Consider the following 23241-nt stretch of genomic DNA (forward strand, 5'->3'; position numbering starts at 1 on the left):
TAAAATCAAGAGTGTGTTATCTCCAGCTTTGTTCTTCTTGTTCAGATTGTTTTGTCTATTTGGGGTCTTTTGTGGCTCAAAATGAATTTCAAGATTCTTTCTATTTCTGTAAAGAATACCATTGGGATTTTGACAGAGATTGGATCAAATCTGAAGATTGCTTTGCATAGTATGGACATTTTAACAATATTAATTCTTCTCATCCATAAACCTGAGATGTCTTTCCATTTATTTGTGTGTGCTTTAACTTCTTTTATCAGTGTCTTACACTTTTCAGTGAATATGTTCACCTCCTTGGTTAGATTTATTCCTAACTTTTTTTTCTGATGTTACTGTAAATGGGATTGTTTTCTGAGTTTCATTTTCAGATGTGTCATTGTTAGTGTACAAAAACTGAACTGATTTTTTATGTTAATGTAGTATCTTGTAAATGTACTGAAATTTATGCATCCTGTCACTTTTTTTGTAGATTCTTTGGAGCTTTGTACATACAAGATCATGTCATCCCCAAACACAGATAATTATACTTCTCCCTTTCCAATTTGGATGTTTTTTCTTGCCTAATTTGGAGTTCCAATACTTTACTGAACATAAGTGGTAAAAGTGGGCATCCTTGCCTTGTATTAGCTTTTTATTACTGCTGTAACAAATCACCATTAATTTTGTGGCTAAAAATAGCACAAATTTATTATTGTACAGTAGGTCAGAACTCTGACGCAGGTCTTGTTGGGCTAAAATCAAGGCTGTGTTCCTTTCTGGAGGCTATAAGAGAAAATTAGTTGCTTGCCTTTAGCAGCTTCTAGAGGCCACTCACATTCCTTGGCTCATGGCCTCTTTCTCTGTCTTCAAAATCTACAGAAGTGGGTTGAAGCCTTTCCAAGCCACATCACTATGACATTGTCTTCTGCCTATCTTCTTCTACTCTTAAGGACTTAAGTAATTAGATGGGGCCTATCCAGATAATTCAGTATAATCTGCCTTCTAAAAGTCCTTATAAAGTCCCTTTAGCCATGTAAGAAAACATATTCATTGGGACTGGAGACTAGGACATGGGCATTTTGGGGGAGCCCATTATTCTACCTGCCACAGTATCTTTGTGATTTGTGTGAATAATCTTTTTCTGGTCCATATGGATTCAGTTGTAATAATATAATATTGACAAATCATTGAACAATAAATTCTGTCACTGCAGAATAAATTTGTGTGTATTTGTTTAAACATGAATCTACTCTTCTGTAGAAATTGAGTCACTGTCTGTTTTCTTAGAACTCCATTTTAAGTATTATCCACCAGTTGCACTAACAGAACCAAAAAAGTTAATATATTTTGGGAGGCAAAGTTCACACCATGGGGTTTTAGGCTTGGAAGGCAATGCATTTATGTGATAGCGTTAACAGACTTTCATTTAATATATTCATTAGAATGCAAGCAGGCAAATCTTGGTATTTACAGGCATAAAGGTCATAATTTTGACTACTTTTATGTTATCGTGAAAGTCACTATGATATAGTAATTTGTAATTTTACTTAGGCATCACAGTTCTATGAAGCTGATAAGCAAAAGCATCACTTAAGCTTCCTAATTTTTATTTTCCCAGTCTGTCATTTGGGAATAACAATAATACCTATCCTAGAAGGCAGTCATGAGAATTAAATTTTATAATGCTTACAAGGTTGTCACAAAACTTTAAACATATAATAATTGTTGAATAAATATCAGCTTTTATTTTTGTTTCCTAGTGAGTAATCCTGGATGAACTGGCTGCACGTACACTTTCATGTGGTTTTGTTCTTGTCCACTCATATCCTATTATATATTTTGTGAAGGAAACCATATATATTAAACAGTATTCACGACTTTGGGTAATTTTGAAAACTTCAGACCAGGGCATAGTGATTACGAATATCTATTTGCAGAGAGTAAAATGTTGGCCACTCAAAAGAAATCACATAAAAGGATTATAAATTGATTTACTCCAAGGCCACATTTTTGTTTTTGGTATAGGTTAGGGTCTGTGACAAATTCTTTTTAAAATGTTGAGTGATTAATTTTTGCAAAAAACTAAACACCATGTGGAAGTTATTCCATTGACTAGAGCTGGGCTTCCTATTTTGGACCAATGAGGAAGTGTGAATGTGGAGTAATGAGACTCAACCCATTACTCTATATTAGAATCACTTGCAAAGTATTGGAAACTACAATTGTATAGGGAGTTCATATGTCAGAGATTCATATTCAGCTATCTGGAGATAGAGAACAGGCATGTAGATCATTAAAAACACCCACAGGTGATTCTGATGGATAGCCCGGAATAAGAACCATGGCTTTAGTACAATTAAAGCAGAATCTTCAGGCTGTAATATTGGCATCAGTAATTTCAAATTTTCCCAGGTTATTTTGTTTATTTATTTATTTATTTAGAGACAGAGTCTTGCTGTCTCCCAGGCTGGAGGGCAGTGGTGCAATATCGGCTCACTGCAAGCTCCACCTCCTGGGTTCACGCCATTCTCCTGCCACAGCCTCCAGAGTAGCTGGGACTACGGGCACCCACCACCATGCCTGGCCAATTTTTTGTATTTTTTTAGTAGAGACAGGGTTTCACCGTGTTAGCCAGGATGGTCTCGATCTCCTGACCTTGGAACCCACCTGCCTCGGCCTCCCAAAGTGCTGGGATACAGGCGTGAGCCACTGCCCCCGGCCCCCAGGTTATTTTAATGTGCAGCCAGCATTGAGAAACTTTGCTTCATATTAATGAGACTAAACAAGATCTAAAGATGTTCTGCTAACATTTTGAGGAATGACTCAGCCTCAGGCGGCTGCTGTTAAGGAAGAAATTCATGTAAATGTGAAGGCTTATGTTCAAGTGTGTTTACTAAGATACCACTGTCTTCTTACTTCATTCTATCTGATCTGAGCACCTTGAGTGGAACGTGGTATAGAATATGTATTTACAAGATGGTTGTCTGTTGCCTGCAATGGAAGCACAATATCCACAATGGCATGGTGGTGTTGTTGGGAGAGAAGGGATTGTGGAGATGACAAGGAGTGAATGATCTTTCATAAGGGTACTTGAATTATTGAGAGATTATAGGCGATTAAAATAGAACATTAATATTACAGTTTCTCCTATACTCAAATATCTTTTCTGCAATCCTTCATCATTACTTGAACCTCTGCAGACTTAAATGTCCCTGTCTGACAGCTTTGAAGAGAGTAGTGGTTCTCCCAGCACGGAGTTTGAGGTCTGAGAATGGACAGACTGCCTCCTCAAGCAGGTCCCTGATCCCCGAATAACATAATGGGGAGGCATCCCTCAGTAGGGGCAGACTGACACCTCATGTGGCCGGGTTCCCCTCTGAGACAAAGCTTCTAGAGGAACAATCAGGCAGCAACATTTGCTGTTCAGCAATATTCGCGGTTCTGCAGCCTCCACTGCTGATACCCAGGCAAACAGGGTCGGGAGTGGACCTCCAGCAAACTCTAACAGACCTGCAGCTGAGGGTCCTGACTGTTAGAAGGAAAACTAACAAACAGAAAGGACATCCACACCAAAACCCCATCTGTACATCACCATCATCAAAGACCAAAGGTAGATAAAACCACAAAGATGGGGGAAAAACAGAGCAGAAAAGCTGAAAATTCTAAAAATCAGAATGCCTCTCACCCTCTAAAGAAATGCAGCTCCTTGCCAGCAATAGAACAAAGCTGGATGGAGAAGAATAACTTTGACGAGTTGAGAGAAGAAGGCTTCAGATGATCAAACTTCTCCGAGCTAAAGGAGGAAGTTCAAATCCATCGCAAGGAAGCTAAAAACCTTGAAAAAAGATTAGACAAATGGCTAACTAGAATAACCAGTGTAGAGAAGTCCTTAAATGACCTGTTGGAGCTAAAAACCATCGCACAAGAACTACGTGATGAGTGCACAAGCTTCAGTAGCTGATTGCATCAACTGGAAGATAGGGTATCAGTGATTGAAGATCAAATGAATGAAATGAAGTGAGAAGAGAAGTTTAGAGAAAAAAGAGTAAAAAGAAATGAACAAAGTCTCCAAGAAATATAGGACTGTGTGAAAAGACCAAATTTACTTCTGATTGGTGTATCTGAAAGTGACGGGGAGAAAGGAACCAAGTTGGAAAACACTCTGCAGAATATTATCCAGGAGAACTTCCCCAACCTAGCAAGGCAGGCCAACATTCAAATTCAGGAAATACGAGAATGCCACAAAGATACTCCTTGAGAAGAGCAATCCCAAGACACATAATTGTCAGATTCACCAAAGTTGAAATGAAGGAAAAAATGTTAAGGGCAGCCAGAGAGAAAGGTCAGGTTACCCAGAAAGGAAAGCCCATCAGACTAACAGCAGACGTCTCAGCAGAAACTCTAAGCCAGAAGAGAGTGGGGGCCAATATTCAACATTATTAAAGAAAATAATTTTCAACCCCAGAATTTCATATCCAGCCAAACTAAGCTTCATAAGTGAAGGAGAAATAAAATCCTTTACAGACAAGCAAATTCTGAGAGATTTTGTCACACCAGGCCTGCCCTACAAGAGTTCCTCAAGGAAGCACTAAACATAGAAGGGAACAGCCAGCACCAGCCACTGCAAAAACATGCCAAATTGTAAAGACCATCGATGCTAGGAAGAAACTGCATCAACTAATGAGCAAAATAACCAGCTAACATCATAATGGCAGGATCAAATTCACACATAACAATATTAACCTTCAATGTAAATGGGCTAAATTCTCCAGTTAAAAGACACAGACTGGCAAATTCGATAAAGAGTCAAGACCCATCAGTGTGCTGTATTCAGGAAACCCATTTCATGTGCAGAGACACACACAGGCTCAAAATAAAGGGATGGAGGAAGATCTACCAAGCAAATGGAAAAAAAAAAAAAAGGCAGGGGTTGCAATCCTAGTCTCTGATAAAACAGACTTTAAACCAACAAAGATCAAAAGAGACAAGGCCATTACATAATGGTAAAGAGATAAATTCAACAAGAAGAGTTAACCATCCTAAATATATATGCACACAGTACAGGAGCACCCAGATACATAAAGCAAGTCCTTAGAGACCTACAAAGAGACTTAGATTCCCACACAATAATAATGGGAGGTTTTAACACCCCACTGTCAACATGAGACAGATCAATGAGACAGAAAGTTAACAAAGATACCCAGGAATTGAACTCAGCTCTGCACCAAGCAGACCTAATAGACCTCTATAGAACTCTCCACCCCAAATCAACAGAATATACTTTCTTCTCAGTACCACGTTGCACTTATTCAAAAATTGACCACATAGTTGGAAGTAAAGCACTCCTCGGCAAATGTAAAAGAACAGAAATTATAACAAACTGTCTCTCAGACCACAGTGCAATCAAACTAGAACTCAGGATTAAGAAACTCACTCAAAACCGCTCAACTACATGAAACTGAACAACCCGCTCCTGAATGACTACTGGGTACGTAACAAAATGAAGGCAGAAATAAAGATGTTCTTTGAAACCAATGAGAACAAAGACACAACATACCAGAATCTCTGGGAAACATTTAAAGCAGTGTGTAGAGGGAAATTTATAGCACTAAATGCCCACAAGAGAAAGCAGGAAAGATCTAAAATTGATACCCTAACATCACAGTTAAAAGAACTGGAGAAGCAAGAGCAAACACATTCAAAAGCTAGCAGAAGGCAAGAAATAACTAAGATCAGTGCAAAACTGAAGGAGACAGAGACATGAAAAACCCTTCAAAAAATCAATGAATCCAGGAGCTGGTTTTTTCAAAAGGTCAACAAAATTGAAAGACTGCTAGCAAGACTAATAAAGAAGAAAAGAGAGAAGAATCAAATGGATGCACTAAAAAATGATAAAGGGGATATCACCACCAATCCCACAGAAATACAAACTACCATCAGAGAATACTATAAACACCTCTATGCAAATAAACTAGAAAATCTAGAAGAAATGGATAAATTCATGAACACATAAACCCTCTTAAGACTAAACCAGGAAGAAGTTGAATCCCTGAATAGACCAATAACAGGCTCTGAAGTTGAGGCAATAATTAATAGCCTACCAACCAAAAAAAGTCCAGGACCAAATGGATTAACAGCCGAATTCTACCAGAGATACAAGGAGGAGCTGGTACCATTCCTTCTGAAACTATTCCAATCAATAGAAAAAGAAGGAATCCCCGTAACTCATTTTATGAGGTCAGCATCATCCTGATACCAAAGGCTGGCAGAGACACAACAAAAAAAAGAGTATTGTAGACCAATATCCCTGATGAACATTGATGCAAAAATCCTCAATAAAATACTGGCAAACAGAATCCAGCAGCACATCAAAAAGCTTATCCACCATGATCAAGTGGGCTTCATCCTGCTGGTTCAACACACACACACATCAATAAATGTAATCCAGCATATAAACAGAACTAAAGACAAAAACCACATGATTATCTCAATAGATGCAGAAAAGGCCTTTGACAAAATTCAACAGCCCTTCATGCTAAAAACTCTCAGTAAATTAGGTATTGGTGGGATGTATCTCAAAATAATAAGAGCTATTTATGACAAACCCACAGCCAGTATCATACTGAATGGGCAAAAACTGGAAGCATTCCCTTTGAAAACTGGCACAAGACAGGGATGCCCTCTCTCACCACTCCTATTCAACATAGTGTTGGAAGTTCTGGCCAGGGCAATCAGGCAGCAGAAAGAAATAAAGAGTATTCAATTAGGAAAAGAGGAAGTCAAATTGTCCCGGTTTGCTGATGACATGATTGTATATTTAGAAAACCCCATTGTCTCAACCCAAAAGCTCCTTAAGCTGATAAACAACTTCAGCAAAGTCTCAGGATACAAAATCAATGTGCAAAAATCACAAGCATTCCTCTACACCAATAACAGACAAACAGAGAGCCAAATCATGAGTGAACTCCCATTCACAATTGCTTCAAAGAGAATAAAATACCTAGGAATCCAACTTACAAGGGATGTGAAGGACCTCTTCAAGGAGAACTACAAACCACTGCTCAATGAAATAAAAGAGGACACAAACAAATGGAAGAACATTCCATGCTCATGGATAGGAAGAATCAATATCATGAAAATGGCCATACTGCCCAAGGTAATTTATAGATTCAATGCCATCCCCATCAACTTAGCAATGATTTTCTTCACAGAATTGGAAAAAACTACTTTAAAGTTCATATGGAACCAAAAAAGAGCTCACATTGCCAAGTCAGTCCTAAGCCAAAAGAACAAAGCTGGAGGCATTATGCTACCTGACTTCAAACTATACTACAAGGCTACAGTAACCAAAACAGCATGGTACTGGTACCAAAACAGAGATATAGACCAGTGGAACAGAACAGAGCCCTCAGAAATAATACCACATATCTACAACCATCTGATCTTTGACAAACCTGACAAAAACAAGAAATGGGGAAAGGATTCCCTATTTAGTAAATGGTGCTGGGAAAACTGGCTAACCATATGTAGAAAGCTGAAACTGGCTAGCCATATACAGAAAGCTGAAACTGGATCCCTTCCTTACACCTTATACGAAAATTAATTCAAGATGGATTAAAGACTTAAATGTTAGACCTAAAACCATAAAAACTCTAGAAGAAAACCTAGGCAATACCATTCAGGACATAGGGATGGGCAAGGATTTCATGTCTAAAACACCAAAAGCAATGGCAACAAAGGCCAAAACTGACAAATGGGATCTAATTAAACTAAACAGCTTCTGCACAGCAAAAGAAACTACCATCAGAGTGAACAGGCAACCTACAGAATGGGAGAAAATTTTTGCAATCTACCCATCTGACAAAGGGCTGATATCCAGAATCTACAAAGAACTCAAATTTACAAGAAAAAAACAACCCCATCAAAAAGTGGGTGAAGGATATGAACAGACACTTCTCAAAAGAAGACATTTATGCAGCCAACAGACACATGAAAAAATGCTCATCATCACTGGCCATCAGAGAAATGCAAATCAAAACCACAATGAGATACCATCTCACGCCAGTTAGAATGGCGATCATTAAAAAGTCAGGAAACAACAGATGCTGGAGAGGATGTGGAGAAATAGGAACACTTTTACACTGTTGGTGGGACTGTAAATTAGTTCAACCATTGTGGAAGACAGTGTGGTGATTCCTCAAGGATATAGCACTAGAAATACCATTTGACCCAGCCATCCCATTACTGGGTATATACCCAAAGGATTATAAATCATGCTGCTATAAAGACACATGCTATAAAGACACATATGTTTATTGTGGCACTATTCACAATAGCAAACACTTGGAACCAACCCAGATGTCCATCAATGATAGACTGGATTAAGAAAATGTGGCACATATACACCATGGAATATTATGCAGCCATAAAAAAGGATGAGTTCATGTCCTTTGTAGAGACATGGATGAAGCTGGAAACCATCATTCTCAGCAAACTATTGCAAGGACAAAAAACCAAACACCACATGTTCTCACTCATAGGTGGGAATTGAATAATGAGAACACTGGGACACAGGAAGGGGAACATCATACACCGGGGCCTGTCATGGGGTGGGGAGAAGGGGGAGGGATAGCATTAGGAGATATACCTAATGTAAATGATGAGTTAATGGGTGCAGTACACCAACATGGCACATGTATACATATGTAACAAACTTGCACGTTGTGCATATGTACCCTAGAACTTAAAGTATAATAAAAGAAAAAAAAGAATAAAGTAGAAAACTATAAAAAAAAAAAGAAAGTCAACAGATTTGCTAATCCTCTCTGCCTGGGGATTTCCTAAATTTTTGGCTCCTGCATTTGCTCTCATGAATAGTAGAAGAGAAAGGACTAAAATTTGTGAGGAAAAATAAGCATTGAGAGAAAAAGGAGCACTTGATGAGAGATGGATCCAAATCATTACCATATACATAAGTAAGTACCATTAGTTATGTAAGCATCATTTATACTGGTCAAATATTCTTATCATTTCTTTCCTCCTGTCTTAGCCCTCTTCTGATAATCTGGTAAAAGCTATGAACCTGTGCTAGAAATGCACATGTTCACATTTGCAGAAAGGTTTGCATATATATATTTTTAAAGTCCTCATTGAATTATCAATAAACAACTCAGTATTACACAAACCCAAATCATTGCCTACTTCTCATTCTTACTCTACTATTAGCTGTAGCTGTGCAATGTATCAAGAGTCAAGAAAATTTTGATGTTACATTTTGTGAGAGCTAAGTATTAGGGATAAGTGTGAACATTAGATTAAAAAAACTCTTTTCATGCTTCATTTGAATCAATTATTACTTGAGAAGTTTAAGAAAGGCCCAAGAATTCTGCCATTTCAGTATAGGCAGAGTGATCAAATCTTAGAACAAGAAGAGAAAACAGTAAAGTGTGGAGAGCAGAAAGATATGGGAATTATTGAAGAATGGAATGGAGGATTAGTAAATGTAATTCTGTTATTGTTCAAAACTCTGAGATTCTCTGATAATTTTAATTGGTCTTGGAGGTTCCAGAAACTTAAGTAACAATCAGAAGAGCAAAGAGGAATTAAAATTTTCCTTCCCAAACATCTTACGTTTCTTCAGATCCTTTTGTAAAATGCAAGAGCAATAAGGAGTGGTCAGATTATTTATTCCATGTGTTGAAAATACTGTGCCTGAAATCAGTACACAAGTAAAGAAAATGCTAGAGGGGGGAAATAGGAAGCTCTGGATATTGAAAAGGGGTTCTTAAAATGTAAGTAAGGCAGCCTATAGTAGAGAAAGCAATGGGTTTCTTAATTATAATTTTTATTTTATTTACTTATTTATATATTTTATTGTTTTTTAGAGACAGAGTCTGGCTCTGTCACCCAGGCTGGAGTGCAGTGTTGTGATCACGGCTCACTGCAACATCAACCTTTTGGTCTCAAGCAATCCTTCCTCCTCAGCCCCCAGGTAGCTAAGACTGCAGGGATGTGTTACCATGCCCAGCTAATTTTTATTTTGATTTTTTTATTTTTTGAAGAGATAGAGTCTTGCTATGTTCCCCAGGCTGGTCTTGAATTCATGGGCTCAAGTGCTCGTCATACCTTGGCCTCCCAAAGTGCTGGGATTACAGGGGTGAGCCACAGCACCCAGCCCCAGTTAGAATTATCTTTCTAAGAATCAGTAATAATCCACCCTTCGGGAAGCAAGGGTCATACATTTTTCCACAGGAATTCCTTGGCTTACTCCTTTGGGTGGTGTTGAAGTGGTACTGCTCACCTGTGCCCCCACAAAAGCATTCTATTTCTTCTTATATGTGGCACAAACTATACTGTCCTAACAACAAATGCATGTCTTCCTCCCCCACTACTTCTTTGTATTCCCTCCTACTCTCTGTCTACAATAGTTTTTAACATACAGTAAATCCTAAATAAATGTGTCTGTTGAATAAATTTGAATTGATCAGAATTAGACTTTAATGACAAAACATGATTAATTCTTACAGGCATTTCTCAAAATGATGTTCAGAATGCACAAAATAGTTAAACTCTTAAGCAATGAAATACCAATTTTAAATAAAAATGTGGGAGAAATATCCCATGGATGTCTTTTTGGATGCTTTTTCACAGTCTCCTAAAAATAAAATTTGGAACTTCTTTTGCACAGTTACTCTTTCAACATAGATAAGCACAGATCTGGCTGGGGTTTTGCAGAAGTAAAATTTTTTTTATCTCTTATATTTATGATTTCTTCTGAGACTATCTATGTGAAATGATGACATTTGTGCAGTTTATTAACAGTCAGCTACAAATGTATTGGAGTAGTGTTATGTAACACTAAATAGTTTGAATCCCTAAAGGGACAGCAAATATTTTTTTCGGCTGACATGTCTTCTTAGTCAAAACCCTTAGGAAATCCTCTAAATAACCCATTCACTAAAAAAAGTGGCTTAAAAATCCTAGTTTAGTTGTTTCCAAAGAAGTACTGAAAGTTTTAACATATAAAATACAAAGTAACCTAAGTGGAAATCAATCATCATGACATTTGCTAAAGTCCCTATTAATTAAGAGAAGACTGAATAACAATATTTCTTTTTCAGGATCTGTTAGTACAATTTTGGAGTTTAACACACAAGCAAAAATACATGCACTAAGAGAAAAAAGAAATGTGGAAGATACTGTAGGTTGATTTGTTCAACCCTACATCCCCAACCTATTTTTGTCTTCTTTAATCTCTTCTATAGAGGCTAAATAAACATCTTTTGCAGCCAGGAGTGCCACATGACTCAATGTTGGCCAATGAGATGTGAGCCAAACCCTACAGTGAACTTTCTCTAGCACGATCATCCTTCTTTCTTTAAACCCTGAATTTCCCGAAGAAGTATTTGTCTTATAATAGTGAATAAAAGGCCAAGAGAATCACACAGATAGCAGCCTGGTTATTTTGAGCAACTACATTATTGTCTACAGTCAATTACCACTAGACTTCTTGTCTCAATAGTATTTCCTTATTGCAAAGCCGCTGCAAATTGTGTTCTCTGTTTCTTGAAGGGTAACTCACTCTTAACTGATGTATCTATTTCAATAGTGCAACCTACATTGGTAGAGAATTATGGTTACAATATAATGGATAATGTTCTTTTTTTTAAATGTGTATTTTAAATTATCTTCTAAAAGCCTAGTTTTTTAGTATTATCAGTTGACACACTTTGTTTTGCTGTCCTCACTCAGGTTTCCATTATGCCTTGATATTTACTCCTCCTAAGAGCTATGTAGATGTTTATTTGATACTGCAGTTTGAACCACGTCTTCCTTTAAGTGAGCTGCTATGCCTTAAGGCATCCTGCATCTCTGCCTTGCCTCTAATGCTTCTTCTCAGCCTTGCTTGGGTCTTCTCCTTGAGATTCTCCAACAACAAAGGCATCCAAATGCATTGTTCATATAAATGTGAACTGGAAAGACTGTGTGCCATGAACAGTTCAAGTTTATTCCCTAAGTTCATGAAGAATTATGACTGAACTCAGACAAAAGATTTCCTTATCAGTAATATTACACCATATGAAATCAATTTTTTATCAATGAAAATCATGAAATATAAATAGAATTTTCTCCCATATATTTACATACTATAATGAATTTTTTTTTTTTAATGTGAAGGTTAGTTCATAGGTTAGAAACCTGTGTTTGACAACTCTGTTATCTTAAGCAACATTGAGAATATTTGTTCCTTGGTTGTAGAGGAAGAGATGCTGTTTTCTCTGGAATTAGAATCCTTTTATATTAAGTAAATAATAACAGTTCACTTTAACTGTATGTTTACTTCATAAAATAAGCATATGATCTCATTCAATATTTAAAAATATTGTGAAGTAGATTCTCTTTTCTAGGCCCTAGTGCTTACATAAAATATAAATTTAGCAAATGTCTGTTGAATGAATAAATGAATGCATGAATCTTTGAGCTCATTTTTTTCAACTGTGAATTGGAAGAAATACTAAGTTGAAGAAGACAGACACGTTTTCTGCCTTCATATATATTTGAGTTGATGAGTGAGTAAATAAACATGAAAATAAAAATAATTATAAGTTTTATTAAGGGCTATGAAGGAAACAAAGAGAACGTGTGCTAGGGATGAGGGGTAGGTAACAACATGTTCTTAAATAAGGCAATTAGCTGAGGACTTTAGTCACAGAGTCAGCTGATCATTGGTGAATCAAATCATACTCACGTCTTCTGCCTCCTGAGCTGGTTCTGTGTCAACTACTTTATTCTGATACACAGGCAGAATTGTGTACTGCTCCTTAAAAATACGTTAGGCCGTTTGAGAAATAACATCAATTTTTTTCAGGTCCCAGATTGTTCTTGAAGTTGGACAAATGCTCAGGAGTAATGAGAGACTAACTTTTGTCACCCTTCCACAATTTAGGAGATACTTAGAGTTACTTCAGCATTTGGTATTGTAAAATGACATCCATTGGTCTTAAAGTAGGAGAGTTTTAAAACAGTTTTCTAAGAAGCACTGAAAAATGGCTTCTTAAAAAGCACTGAGTTTCGTTTAAGCCTGTGGCACCAGAGTTCCTATTAGTTGTACAGCAACAACATAATTGGATATTTTGTGTCATTGCCTCTATTTTTTAAACATTAAATTTTATTAAGCATTTTTCATAAACAGTAATATTTTCAGGTGAGAATACAAAACAAATTGTTCATTTTAAAAGTTAATTTTGTAACCAGGTCTATGGTTGAACTGTAAAATTAGAAATTAATTTACACACTCAGGATTGCTGTTTGCAAAGACCATTTGTTTTTTTCCAATAGAGTAAGGAAAGCAGCTGAGCAAAATGGAATTCCAGTTTTTCTAAAGGGTTGTTATAATGACAGGAGTTTGGTACAATTATGTCTATTTACTTGTCCTGACACTTGGTTATCTCCCTCATGACCCTGCAGAGCCTGAGGTAATGCATTCTGCATGGTAGTTTGGGTCTGAGAAGGTTCTAAGAACTTAATGACAGTTATGCATTGTGCTTCATTATTTATCACACTGGGGTAACGTGAATCTCTCTGATGTCCACTGCAGGCTGATCTGAGGCCCCTGTTCACAAGGAAAGTCATGAGGAACTCTTATCCTACTTTCAAAACATTCCCCGCCTCCACCATTTTCATTTTATTCAGTAGGGATAATGTGCTTATGACTGGGAACAGACATTCTGTATTCTAGCTTGACTCTGCTTTAAACTAGTAGTTGTGCTGTACATGACGTACCTTGTGTTACTAGAAATTAGGATATTTGCTCTGGAAAATTTTAACAACTTCAAAGTGTAAATGAGCAGCCAGAAATGTTTCTACAAGGTCAGCTGCATTCCACCAACACTGGAAGCCTGCACGTATCTGATTTTGTAAATAAACAAGAGACATGATGTTTGAAAAAACTTGGTTTTCCTTGACCTGTGCAAAATTGGTTGGAATGTTTCTTTAACATTCCCACTTGTCTTTCAAGCTGCAGATTAATGTAAAATTCCAAGATTTTTTAGGAACCAACGTCTCCATTTTCTACTTGATGAAGAAGCCTTGGAAAGAACAATTGCTTCATTTAATACTTTTCTAAAATCAATACTGAACAAAATTGTATTTATACCCATACTTATTCAGCTTGGGTATTTTCAACTTAGAGAGCTTAAATTCTAGACCCAGTATAAAATAAGGAATGTCAAATGTAAGAAACAAAGATTCTAGAATATTCCAATCCCCTGGTGGTATTTTCTGAGTCAAAGGGAAGCTATAGAATGTGTAGCAGGATGAGCCACAGACAAAACTCCTCAGACACCGAGTTAAAGAAGGAAGAGGTTTATTCAGCTGGGAGCATCAGCAAGACTCCTGTCTCAAGAGCCAAGCTCTCTGAGTGAGCAATTCCTGTCCCTTTTAAGGGCTCACAGCTCTGAGGTGGTCTGCATGAGAGGGTTGTGCTCAATTGAGCAAGCAGGGGGTATGTGACTGGGGGCTGCGTGCACTGGTAATCAGATCGGAACAGAACAGGACAGGAATTTTCACAGTGCTTTTCCATACAATGCCTGGAATCTATAGATAACATAACCGGTTAGGTCAGGGGTCGATCTTTAACCAGGCCCAGGGCGTGGCACCGGGCTGCCTGTGGATTTCATTTCTGCCTTTTAGTTTTTACTTCTTCTTTCTTTGGAGGCAGAAACTGGGCATAAGACAATATGAGAGGTGGTCTCCTCCCTTATTCCCCCCACTTTGAGACTCTCACTCATTTTATTAGTGGGAGTTCTCACTTTCATCTTCACTATCTATGTCTTCTTGCATGACAGATCAATAGTGATTTATGTAGTACACTTGTGCTGAAGCATTCTGGTGAACTAGAGTAGCGATGAAACATTTTACCATTTCAGTGAGTACAGGTAGTAAATAAGGCATCAGTAAGCAGCTTCCTATTACTATTATAATTTTTATTATAAGAGTTTTAAATCTTTCTAGTACTGGGAACCATTTTTAAACATGGCATCAGGGTCAAATCCGTGCCATACTTGTACAGGCACATGTGCCAGTTTCGTCATGTCTTTAACTATATCTTCAACTACTTGCCCCTGATCATCTATGTACAGGCAACAATTGGTAAGATTAAATTTTCTACAGACTTCTCTTTTAGCTGCTAGCAAGTAGTTGAGAGTCAATCTATTTCAATAGATAGCATTTCTCATCTGAGTTTCTTGCCAGGCCAGAATAGTCAAGGCTCTGCCAGTCTTATTAGTGATTATTTCTAAGATAGTTTGTAACTGTGTGATTTGGTTGAGCATGTAAATGGGGGTCTGGTATCCTTATGAGCCATCTTGTGCCTAAGTAGCAGGCCTATAATATTGTATAAGTCTCTCAGGGGACTATTTATTATCTTTTTTATTATTATTAATTTTGGCTAACACTTTACTTGTATTGTTTATGAGCCCTCACCAGTCTTCAGTTCTTAATTTTGTTTTAAAAACTGTGGTCATGGGAGGCTCAGATGGGTCATAACATACATCAGGTTGGTCATTTCCTGGGCTACATACCTTATATAGAATAACATTATACAAACAATTTTTTTGTTTGTATACTTCCAGTATACAAACTTATAAGTGTTCCAGTACACTTATAATAACTATAAAATAATAAGACCGTGGCAACTTTTTGTCCTACCTCAGTGACTTGATGTATACACTGGGAACAGCCCTCAGTCTGAGGAAGGTCAGTTGAAGTCCTTACTGTACAAGTCCAAATTTTAAGGAAAATGAGTCTTGTGATGGGTTTCTTCATGCTTTGGCTGTGTGTGGGCCAGTCAGCTTCCAAGTGTGACTGGAGCAGGGTTTGTTGTCTTCTTCAGAGTCACTTTGCAAAGCTGCTCCCATCCACGTACAGCTCTCAGTCTACTGATGTTTAAGGATGGTCTCAGAGGTTGGGCCCACTAGAATAAACTGAGTCCAATACCTCTACACAGTTATGTTTAACTGGGCTCTCTGATACCAGGAGCAAGGTGGTGGGGTTTAGAGTGTTGTAAAATTCAATGGTTATGCGGGGATTTTCACAGAGCAAGCTTTGGTTATCTGGTTAGTCTAGCATTCGTTAACTAATGACGTCCTTCGGTATTTATTAAAGTCACCACAGCATGGGAGGACTTTATGTTTAGGTTTTGCCCAAGAGTTAGCTTATCTGCTTCTTGTGCTAACAGGGCCGTTGCTGCCAGGGCCCTTAGACATGGGGGCCAGCCTTTGGAAACTCCATCTAGTTGTTTTGAGAGATAGGCCACTGGCCTTGGCCAGGGCCCTAAAGACTGGGTTAAAACTCCAACTGCCATTTTTTTTTTTCTTTCTGACACATAGGGTGTAAAGGGTTTTGTCAGGTCAGGTAGCCCCAGGGCTGGGGCCAACATGAGTTTTTTTTTGTTTGTTTTTTTTTGTTTTTTTTTTAACTCATGAAAAGCTTGTTACTGTTGATTGTAATAGGTGTAGTTTATCTAATCTACATTTTTATTAACTGTCACCCACTAAAATATTGACTTAAATCCTATAGCTATTTGATTTCAAGCTTTAAATTGATCTGGTATTCCTTGCGGGGCTCCAATTGCATCTAAATAGATGTGAGAGTTGAAAGACCCATAAGGGACTTCTCTCGCTTTACGATGTCTTATTTTTTCTCCCTCTGGTTGATGAGATGCCATGGTGAAAGGGATAGCCAAATGGACTAAAGCCCAAGTGTCACTCTAGTTATTTGGCAGAGTGCCCAGTAAAGGTCCACCACAATACCACCACACATCTGCTTGGGGATGAACAAGGGCTGACTGATTGATAAGCTCTTGAAAATTCTTAAGCTCATCGCATCCCTTCAGGTCTTCAAGGGATGCTAAGTTTCCTCCCTGTCAGGAGAGACATGAAGTGAACTTAGTGTTGGGAGGCGGAAGCTGGATGGCCCTTGGGGGCTGACCCACAGGGTGCTGGACTTTGGGATATAGCAGAGAGAACTTGGCATGACTTATTACTCCAGGCTGTAGAATCCTGGAAAACAGCTACCATGCAGCCTATGCCTGGTCAACTGGAGGACCACCTTAGTGGAAAGGGGACAATCTGGGCCTCTGGCCTACCATGTGCACAAGCATAACAATTGCTTTTGTTTAACGTGCAGACAGAATATTTGATCCATTTTAACCAGGCATTTGCATCTTGGTATCCTGTCTTAATTGCTAAAGTTCATTTTAAGTCTTTAACTTCTATGATCCTCTAGTAAAATGAATGTATGATTTTAGGAAATTATAAAAACCAGTTGGGGCAGTCCATCCTTGCTCTTTAGTGGTCCACAGAATGTTGGACCAACTACGGCATAAAAGCTCTACATTGGGGGGCAAGACTTCTGGTTGGCACTGGGGTCTTTATCGAAATCTCCCCCAATTAAAAGGTCCTAGTTTACTAATGCCCAGTCTAAGGAGAGTCAGGAGGGATAGAAGTACTTTTCTGAAGTAGAAAGCTGTCTTTGACTGGGAAGTCTCCACAGGGTATAACAAGGCAAGCATTAAATGCAATAGTTTGAGGTGAAATTGACTTGGTTATGTTAATAACTAGATGGTCAGCAATAGAACAAGGAAAGAAGAAAGAGTAATAGAATAGATTAAAAGAGTTAAATTTTTCTTAGCTTTAGTTTGGTAGCATTTTCCCCTGGGACTATGGCCCATGACTCTGGAGGGGGTCGTGCTTTCTTGACTCAGGTGTGATGAGTCCATCCTTTTTTGCTGTATGAACAGCAGCCTTGGTGGTTAACAGCACAAGGTAGGGTCCTTCCCACGCTGGCTCGAGTTTTTCTTCTTTCCACCTTTTGATGAGAACGTGATCTTTAGGCTGGTACTGATTTACTGGAAATTCTAGGGGTGGTACGTGTACTAAAAGACTTTTAAGTGGAAGATAAACCAAGTATATAATTTTTAAGAAACTGACCTTTTATTTTAAATGTGGGCACCTTGGCAGTGGGCTTTATAGTCCTTAGTTCCTTGTTACTGAGAAATTTCCTTTAGCACCTATTTTTATTAGTTTTTAAACCAAAGAAAGCCAAATACCATTTTACATTTAACAATGCTTCCTGTATGATTTTTATACCAGATAAGTTAAATTTTACCTGTATATTAGTGTGTTATTAATGTTAAACCTAATTTTAATAAATCCTTGTAGACATATTTATCTAATTTTTAATATTTGACTACAAGGTAAGATTTTATAGACTCTTTTTAACCTTTTATAATTTTTGCTAAAGAGCAGGTTGGTACTTCAAGAAAAACCTGTTATGCTTTTATTTTAATGTCCAGTTTACAGAAAAACTGGATGATACCTCTTTAATTTTAGCCAATGTTTACACATAGAATTTTTTTTTTCAATTAACATTTTAAAACTTGATTAAACCTTTAAAACAAAACACATATATTTTTAACCTTTTAATGTATGTAAACTTTACATTCTTATGCCTCCTTATAATTCTTCTATTAAAATTATATTTTACGTTTTTAATATACCTTGCACATAAACTGTTTCTTTAATAGTTTTACATTTAGGAGGCCTAATTACTTTTAAACTATACAACATTTCTTGCATGAATTTCCTTTATAACCTTTTTTTTTTCATGACTTTTGCAGGCAATTCTTCAACATGCTTCAACTTTCTGACTTATTACAAATATTTCTTTCTTTAAACAACCAGCTAATTTATTTCAGGACAAGAATTTGCCATATAATACTCTTTTTACATAAATTCTGCCCCCCCTTTTTTCCTTTTCTTTTTCTTTTTTTTTTTTTTTTTGAAGATGATAACCATTCTTTTCCAAAGCGAACTTCTTTTATGTCTGTGGACTAGACTGTCTAAGGCCACAAGAATAGAAGTTAGTATAAAACATGTTACACTGTTAACTTTTAGCAAACTTTACTTTTGTTGAAAACCTTGTAAGTTTGGGATTTTAATTATCTTTTGCTATTAATAAGACCTTGTTTTGTCCAAATTAACTTAGAATTGGTATGGATGGCTTTTTTTTTTCTAACAGAATAGCCCCGTGCTTTAATATTTTTGAGTTAGTAAGCTACTTTTTTGCTTTTTTGATTTAGGATATTTCTGAACTGAACTAGTGAGGTGTGCTCACAATGAGGTTTCCTCTAAAAGTCTTTTTTTTTTTTTCCTTTTTTCTGTTAGCAAAGTAGTTGCTGCTACAGATTGAATGCATTTGGGCCATCCATGGGTTACTGGTTAAGGATTTTTGATAGGAAGGCCTCAGTGCTTTCGGGATACGCCCTTGTTCATACTGACAACAAAGTAGTATTGGAGCATTATAGGATTATGGAGAATACCTTCAATTATCAATTATAGGTTTCAAATTTACCTTGGCTTTTAAAGGAATAGGGTACACTTTTTTCTTAACTACTTGTCTATCTCATTCTTTCTCTTCTCTGTCTCTCTGTCTCTCCTCTCTGCTTCTCTCTCTTCTCTGTCTCTCTCTCTGTCCTCTCTCTCTCTCTGCCTCTGCCAGCCGCTTATGCTGCAGTTCTCTCAACCACTGTGGAGGGATCTAAAACCAGTGGTAACCAAGCATCTATGTACAGGAACTGGTCTGGGTGCCCTGGCTTTATAGGTTACATTGTGCAATACCTTTGAAACAAGGGACCTTTCCAGGCTTCCTTCTGATGGCCAACCTACCTCTAATGCTGGCCAGTCTATTTTACATAAAGTTCTAAGTTTTCCTGGTGTCATAGTCTCCCTTAAATCCCTTTTTGAAATTTTTCAATATAGTTCCTAGTAAGGTGGGCTTATTTGTGCCTGACCCATGCTTCTTTGAGACAAAACACCACGCTCACGCCACATGCACACCACAAAACAAAGAACTGGTAAAAAGGGCACACACACACTTTTACAGTTTACACCAAACAACAATCAAAGCCAAAATCAGAGTATCCAGAAATTCAAGCCAAGTCAAAACCAAAACCAAAGTATCAAGCAATCCAAGTCAAATAAAAAACAGAAACCAAACTGCTGGTACAGGCACACACCATCAGTGATCAGGCCATGCTTCCACTCAAACGGAGTAGGCAAGTTCCCAAGACCAGTCCTGTCAAGCAATTCAAACCAAGTCAAAACCAAAACCAAAACCAAAGTGCCGATAAAGGCACACCATGGGTGATCAAGCCACGCTTCTACTTAAATGGAGTGGGCAAGTTCCAAAGGCTAGTCTTACCAAGTTTCAGATGTCCAGACTCCAAGTACCAGTTCCTTCCCAGTGTTCAGCCACTGCATTGATCCTCCACGGGGGCCTGCCACACGCTGCTCTGGTGAGGTGTCCCACCGGGACAAATGCCTACCCGGGAGTGCTCTCAGGATCCACGTTGCTCGGGCTGGTCAGAATCCCCCACAGGGATGTTCCACAGGGCAGGCTTAAGTCACCTAAGGAGCTGCCTTGACCATCCACTAATCACCTCACTTCCCAGTCAGTGAACCAAGAAATGTAGCAGGACAAGCTGCAGACAAAACTCCTCAGACACCGAGTTAAAGAAAGAAGAGGTTTATTCAGCCAGAAGCATCAGCAAGACTCCTGTCTCAAGAGCTGAGCCCTCTGAGTGAGCAATTCCTGTCCCTTTTAAGGGCTCACAACTCTAAGGGGGTCTGCGTGAAAGGGTTGTGATTGATTGAGCAAGCAGCAGGTACGTAACTGGGGGCTGCATGCACCGGTAATCAGATCAGAACAGAACAGGACAGGAATTTTCACAGTGCTTTTCCATACAATGTCTGGAATCTATAGATAACATAACCGGTTAGGTCAGGGGTCGATCTTTAACTACCAGGCCCAGGGTGTGGCACTGGACTGTCTGCCTGTGGATTTCATTTCTGCCTTTTAGTTTTTACTTCTTCTTTCTTTGGAGGCAGAAATTGGGCATAAGACAATATGAGGGGTGGTCTTCTCCCTTAAATGGACTCCAATAAATGTAAGTCAGCTGTGGTGTATGGATTGCTCTCCATTAGCAGGGAGCAGCTTAGGTTAATGCAGCAGAAAGGTGGCAGAGTCTTAGGTTTGAGTTAGGCAAGATAGATGAGGAAAAGGCAGAGAGTGAAGTGCTAAGACAGAATGTTCATGCCATATCCGAGAAATGTCCAAGTCTGCATAACCAGGAGAGACAGAGGATGTCCTGAGATGTCTCCCTACACTCTTGCTACATCTACAGTCAATTCTCCACACCCCAGCCAGCAAGACCAAATGCAAGTCTAAGTCAATTCAAGTCGTTCCCCTGCTTAAGACTTTCCAATGTCTCCCAGTGGCTGAATAAAGTTCATACATATTTCCAAATATAATTTGGAAGATAAACACCAAATACATTTCTAACTCATTGCCATTGCCTACAAGGCCCTAAATGATCCATTCCGGTAAGCTCTCCAACTTCCTTTCTTACCCTGCCCCTACTCATGCCCAACTATACCAGCCTCTTTGCAGATCCTGAAACATGCCATGCTGAACCTTTTCTTGGGGACTTCCTCTTGCTGAACTTCTTCCCCCATTCCCACCTCTCCCAGACTGAAATGATCTATCCTAGTTGTCTGCCTGTATGGATCTCTCACTTTATTAGGGTCCTCACTTCCTTCTCAAGTCTTCTCCTTGGAGAAGTCTTCCCTAGTACACTCTCTAAAATAGTTTCTCCACCCATCATGAGGCCAAATTATTTGTTTACAGTAATATCACTTTCCTCCTCAGCTTTATTGAGGTACAGCTAGTATACAAAAAAACTGCATGTAATTAATGTTCACAGTTTGGTGGGTTTGGACAAATGTATACACTCACTTTACTACATTACTACAAGCCGGGTAATAAACATATCCATTACCTCCAAATTTTCCTTGTGTCCCTTTGTTTTGTTTTTGTGATAACAATGCTTCACATGAGATCCACTCTCTTTCCTTTTTTAAGTTCACAAAATCTTGTTGTTAACTATAGGCACTGGGTTGTTCAGCAGATTTCTGGAACTCACTCATGTTGTATAACTGTAAATTTATACACATTGAACAACAACTTCCTATTTCCCCCTCCCACCAATCCCTTGGTAACTATCATTCTATTGTCTACTTCAGTACCTTTGATTATTTTAGGTATCTCTTATATATAAGAGGAATATGCAGTATTTGTCCTTCTGTGACTTACTTATCCCACTTACCATAATGTATTACAGATCCACCCATGTTATCATAAATGGTAAGATCTCTTTCATTTTATTTTATTTTTTAATGTAATTTTATTTTTTGAGATGGAGTTTCACTCTTGTCACCCAGGCTGGAGTGCAATGGCATGATCTCAGCTCACTGCAACCTCTGGCTCCCAGGTTCAAGGGATTCTCCTGCCTCAGCCTCCCAAATAGCTGGGATTACAGGCACCCACCACCACGTCTGGCTAATTTTTGTATTTTTAGTGGAGATGGAGTTTCACCATGTTGGTCAGGCTGGTCTCGAACTCCTGACCTCAGGTGATCTGCCTGCCTCAGCCTCCGAAAGGGATCTCCTTCTTTTTAAAGGCTAAATGATATTCTACTCTCTCTCTCTCTCTCTCTCTCTATATATATATATATAGAGAGAGAGAGAGTCCATCTGTGATGGACATTTGGGTTGTTTCCATATCTTGGTTATTGTGAATAATGCTGCAGTGAACACGACAGTGCAGATGTGTCTTCAAGATCCTGATTTCAGTTGATACATACACACACACACACACAACATATATATCTCTATCTATCTATCTATCTATCTATCTATCTATCTATCTATCTATCTATCTATCTCTCCAGAAGTTGGACTGCTGGATCATATGGTAATTCTGTTTTTAGTTTTTTGAGAAACTGCCCTACTGTTTTCAATAGCAGCAGTACAATTTTACAACCTATTAACAGTATATGAGGATTCTAATTTCTCCACAACCTCACCAACACTTGTTATCTTTTGTTTTCTGGACAATAGCCATTCTAACCAATGTGAGTTGATACCTGTTTGTGGTTTCAATTTGCATTTCCCTGGTGATTAATGATATTGAGCATGTTTTTATATTATCTGTATGTATATTGGCATTTGTATGTCCTTTTGGGGGACGTGTCTACTTGATTCCTTTTCCAATGTTCTAACCAAATTACTTATTTTTTGCTCTCGAGGTGCAGAAATCCTTTATATAGTTTGGATATTAACCCTTTATCAGATATATGGTTTG

The 23241-nt window shown here is 38.1% G+C and overlaps 1 protein-coding gene across 1 annotated transcript in view; it reads right to left on the reverse strand.

Annotated features, from left to right (window-relative positions):
• Positions 1 to 20422, reverse strand: part of EDNRB (endothelin receptor type B) — an 84113-nt gene extending 63691 nt beyond the window's left edge. Inside the window, exon 1 of the mRNA XM_063651006.1 lies at positions 20242 to 20422. The gene's annotated coding sequence lies outside the window, so the exon portion shown is untranslated. The remainder of the gene's footprint in view (positions 1 to 20241) is intronic.
• Between the last annotated feature and the right edge of the window lie 2819 nt (positions 20423 to 23241).

This window comes from Pongo pygmaeus, chromosome 14 (genome assembly GCF_028885625.2).
Source record: "Pongo pygmaeus isolate AG05252 chromosome 14, NHGRI_mPonPyg2-v2.0_pri, whole genome shotgun sequence".
Classification (NCBI taxonomy): Eukaryota; Metazoa; Chordata; class Mammalia; order Primates; family Hominidae; genus Pongo; species Pongo pygmaeus.